This window comes from Nerophis lumbriciformis, linkage group LG06 (genome assembly GCF_033978685.3).
Source record: "Nerophis lumbriciformis linkage group LG06, RoL_Nlum_v2.1, whole genome shotgun sequence".
Classification (NCBI taxonomy): domain Eukaryota; kingdom Metazoa; phylum Chordata; class Actinopteri; order Syngnathiformes; family Syngnathidae; genus Nerophis; species Nerophis lumbriciformis.
This window is the reverse complement of record NC_084553.2, coordinates 12610951-12615950: the sequence shown is the minus strand read 5'-3', so window position 1 is coordinate 12615950 and position 5000 is coordinate 12610951. Positions and strand designations below refer to the sequence as shown.

General features: G+C 36.4%; 1 protein-coding gene across 1 annotated transcript in view; it reads right to left on the bottom strand.

Moving 5' to 3' along the window:
- Positions 1-2143, bottom strand: part of LOC133608273 (tryptophan 5-hydroxylase 1-like) — a 17245-nt gene extending 15102 nt beyond the window's left edge. The window contains exon 1 of the mRNA XM_061963474.2: positions 2033-2143. The gene's annotated coding sequence lies outside the window, so the exon portion shown is untranslated. The remainder of the gene's footprint in view (positions 1-2032) is intronic.
- Positions 2144-5000: the final 2857 nt, after the last annotated feature.

Sequence of the window (5000 nt, the reverse complement as noted above, 5' to 3'; positions counted from 1 at the left end):
GTCGACGGCTCATTTGCAATTGTTTTGTTGTGGTTTGAGATGATTTGTCGTATATTGTTCATGCAGCTGTAGCTCAATTTAATGTTGTTCTTGTTGAATACTTTTCTTAGGGTGTTGTCTTTGGGAAAGTGTTTGTCAATCAGATTGAGGAATTTGTGTCCAATGTTAGTTGAGACGTTTTTGCTGTATGGGGGTTGTACCAGATGATGTTGTTTCGTTTTCTGTTCTTTTTTGGCTGGTTTCCTGGCGTGGGTTCATAGGTGAGGGTGAAATTGTATCCGCTTTCATCAAGGGCTTTTTGGTACGGGGGGTTGCTTGGTCAAATTCAGCTTTGCTAGATGACAGCATCGATAGCCTTTTATTGATTCCGGTAGGTATTCTTTTCGTGGTGGTGGGTGGGTGGTTGCTGTCATGGTGCACGTATTGCAGTGTTGTGTTGGGTTTCGTGAATGGTTGGTAGCTGTTATTTCTCAGGTTGAAAGTGACGTCAAGGAAGTTGACGGTTTGCTTGTTGGCTTCAATCGTGATCCGTAGGCCGTTCTCTTTGAAAATTTGGCATATGCGCTTCTTGGTATTCTCGCTGCTCTCCCAGCTCGCTAGCCTCAATCTGAACCTTGGTATTTACCGTGATGACGGACTGGCAGTGTGTCGCGCCTCGCCAAGGAGCAGCGAGAACAAAAACCTGCGAAATACCACAGAACTCAGCAAACACATTTGGGACCTCAAAGACAATAATGTTGAATATTCAATAACATGGCAAATTCTTGCATCCAGCACACCTTACAATAGTGGTAATAAAAGATGCAACCTATGCTTGAAAGAGAAACTGTTTATTATTTACCGTCCAGACCTGTCATCCCTCAACAAGCGCAGCGAAATTGTAACAGCATGCCGCCATAGACGGAAACACCTCCTAGGTAACACATGAGCCAATCACCACGCCCCTACGCCAGCCTGTACCCACCCACTCTGTGCCCTATATAAACCATGGTATGCGAATTCTCCCATTAAAATCTCCTGATGATTGAGGGTACCCCCCTCATGAAACAGGCCTGTAGAGATGAAATAGTCTTGTGATTTTTTTCCCACACATACATATATATATATATATATACACACGTTCGATCAGGAAAAAACACAGAGGCTATTTCATCCCTACAAGCCTGTTTCGCAGGTTTCCCTGCTCTTCAGGGTATTTTTCCCTGAAGAGCAGGGAAACCTGCGACCGTTGATGTCTAACGTTGGATCCACGTTGTTGGTTGAGAAATGACCAAATTTCAATGGTCAAATCAACGTCACAACCCAACACTGATTAAAAGTTGTCAAAAAGCATGTTGTTTCAACGTTGTGTTTGTGTTGTAAAATATTGGTTGGAAAATGACCAAAATCCAATGGTCAAGTCAACGTCACAACCCGACATTGATTAAACGTTGACAAAAAGCATGTCGTTTCAACGTTGTATTTGTGTTGTAAAATATTGGTTGTAGAATCACCAAAATTCAATGGTCAAATCAATGTCAGAACCCGACATTGATTAAATGTTGTCAAAAAGCATGTTTTTCTCACGTTAGGTTTGAGTTGCTCAACGCCAAGACCTAATTCAACAAGTTCTCAGCGCTGGTTCAATGTCTTGTTCCTGCTGGGAAATGCTTCCAAATATTTAAAAAAAAATTGTGTTCAGAACCACATCGCATGAACAATATTTTCTCTAATTTAAGATTGAGCAGCATGTCCTGCATCCAATTTTAGTAAAATCAAACGACGCGCCAGTAATTTGTTATGAGTATAGTTTTTAAAATCCAGACTTTTTTAATATTTTTGATCTAACACCTAAAAAAGAAGACTCAGTCATTAGACAAAATAAAAACGCCTGAAATTAATCAAAAAGGGGTAAAATGTTTAACCCTCAACTCCCTGCAACACAAATGAATACAAATAACAAATAAAAATGAGAGAAGATGTAAAAAGAAAAATAGCATCGCAGCCCTGCAGTTTCTCAAACATTTATTCAAAGCATGTTGGTGCTACTTACTGAGTCGTGGGTCTTCTCCTGGTCCAAAGTCACGACAAGTTCTTCTGCAAAGTTCAACCTGGTGCACCTCCTTGACGCTCCTGTCGGGAAATTCTTTCAAGCATTATCAATCTACTGTTGCATCTTATATATAGAGGAAGTGTGTGTGTGTGTGTGTGTGTGTGTGTGTGTGTGTGTGTGTGTGTGTGTGTGTGTGTGTGTGTGTGTGTGTGTGTGTGTGTGTGTGTGTGTGTGACACTAATCAGTGGGAGGTGTGGCTAAATGGGTGGTGCAACCTTCCCATCAGCCTGGTTGAAAAACTTCACTTTGGAATTCACAAGACGGACAAAAAGATCCTGGTTTGTCCAATGCTATATCGCAGCGGGTGCCCAAACTGCGGCCCGCGGGCCAAGTACGGCACGAGTTCAATAAACAATTTGACCGGGAGTGGTGTATCCATTTAATAAACGTAACTCCGCCATTAACTGTGCTTTTTAAGTCGATGTAACACAGTAATTACTGATATGACCCAATCCAAACAACCTTCCCTAGTCACGGTGCAGAAAAGGAGAATCAGGGTAAAAAATAAATGGAAATGTACTAAAAACAAGTTAAAAAAAAAAGGGTCAAAATAAATAAGAAATTTGCTTAAAACAAGTAATAACAGGGTAAAAAATAAATAGGAAACATGCTGAAAACAATTAAAAAGAGGGTAAAAAAATAAATGAAAATGTCCTAAAAAACAAGTTAAAACAGGGTAAAAATAGATAAGAAACATGCTTAAAACAAGTAATAGGGTAAAAATAAATAAGAAACATGCTAAAAACAATGAAAAACAGGGTAAAAAATAAATGAAAATTACGGCGTGGTGAAGTTAGTAGAGTGGCCGTGCCAGCAATCGAAGGGTTGCTGGTTACTGGGGTTCAATCCCCACCTTCTACCATCCTAGTCACGTTCGTTGTGTCCTTGGGCAAGACACTCCACCCCTTGCTCCTGATGGCTGCTGGTTAGCGCCTTGCATGGCAGCTCCCGCCATCAGTGTGTGAATGTGTGTGTGAATGGGTGAATGTGGAAATACTGTCAAAGCGCTTTGAGTACCTTGAAGGTAGAAAAGCGCTATACAAGTATAACCCATTTATCATTTATAAATGTACTAAAAACAAGTAAAAACAGGGTAAAAAATAAATAAGAAACATGCTTAAAACAAGCAATAACAGGGTAAAAAATAAATAGGAAACATGGTAAAAACAAGTAAAACAGGGTAAAAAAATTATTAAGAAAAATTCTTAAAACAAGTAAAAAAGGGTAAAAGTAAATATGAAACACGCTCAAATCTAGTAAAAACAGGGTAAAAAAAATTAAAAATGTGCCGAAACCAAGAACAGGGTAAAAATAAATGAAAATGTACTAAAAACTAGTAAAAAACAGGTAAAAATAAATAAACATGCCAAAACAAGTAAAAATTCAGGTAAAAATGAATAAGAAACATGCTAAAACAAATAAAAATAGAGTAAAAAGAAAAAGATAAATGCATTTTAAACACGTGCGCGAGACAGCTGTAGCACAACATGTCACACTGTCGTGACTCCGCAGCTTTTTATGTGCTTTTATGTGTTCTGGTAAACATTTGTTGCTCGAGTGTTTTTTCACTTTTGACGACACTTCATTTGAGGTCTGGCGTGTGTGTTTTCTCACCGTGGCCAGTTTCTTCACGCCGTCGTCGGAGGCGCCGAGCGACCAGCGCAAAATATTCAACAAACATAGATACACATTACAAAACCTGCTCATTGAACATTAATTTTTTTTTTAAATAATATTAACATAAAAAACAACAACAACATGACACCTATTTAAATCCATTACAAGAGATGATGGGGAAAAAAATGCTAAACACTTTCTCGACTCTTATCCATGTTTGCCGCATTTTAGCTGTTGAACTTTCACAAACACTTTAACCAATTAAAATGATTACTAATTATATATCCATTATATTATTATAATTTATATGTATGTATAGTCTCTCTCTCTCTCCCTCTCTGTATGTATATATATATATATATATATATATACTGTGTATATATATATACTGTGTACATATATATATATATATTGTGTCTATATATACTGTGTATATATATATATATATATATATATATATATATATATATATATATATATATATATATATATATATATATATATTCATCCATTTTCTACCACTTGTATATACAGTACGTATATCAGGGATGCTCACACTTTTTCTGCAGGCGAGCTACTTGATCAAGTCGTGGGGATCTACCTCATTCATACATATAATTTATATTTACTTATTTATGAAACATATGTTTTTGCTAACAAGTTAAAGGTGTTTAATGATAATACAAGCATGTTTAACACATATAGTTAATATTGTTAATACATTAAAGGTGTTTAATGAAAATACAAGTATGTTTAATACATATAGTTAATATTGTTAACAAGTTAAAGGTGTTTAATGATAATACAAGCATGTTTAACACATATAGTTAATATTGTTAACAAGTTAAAGGTGTTTAAAGATAACGCAAGCATGTTTAACACATATAATTAATATTGTTAACAAGTTAAAGGTGTTTAAAGATAATACAAGCATGTTTAACACATATAGTTAATATTGTTAACAAGTTAAAGGTGTTTAAAGATAATACAAGCATGTTTAACACATATAGATTCCTTTCTTTCATGAAGACAAGAATATAAGTTGGTGTATTACCTGATTCTGATGACTTGCATTGATTGGAATCAGACAGTGGTGATGATAACGTCCGCATTTTCGAATGGAGGAGAAAAAAAGTCCTCCTTTCTGTCCAATACCACATGAAAGTGGTTGGTTTTTGGCATCTTATTTATCCAGCTTCCGTACTCCTTTTTATACACTTTACAAGAAATACATTGTCGGCAAACTCCGTAGCTTGCTAGCTTGTGCACGCCAGCTTCCTGAGACTCTTAT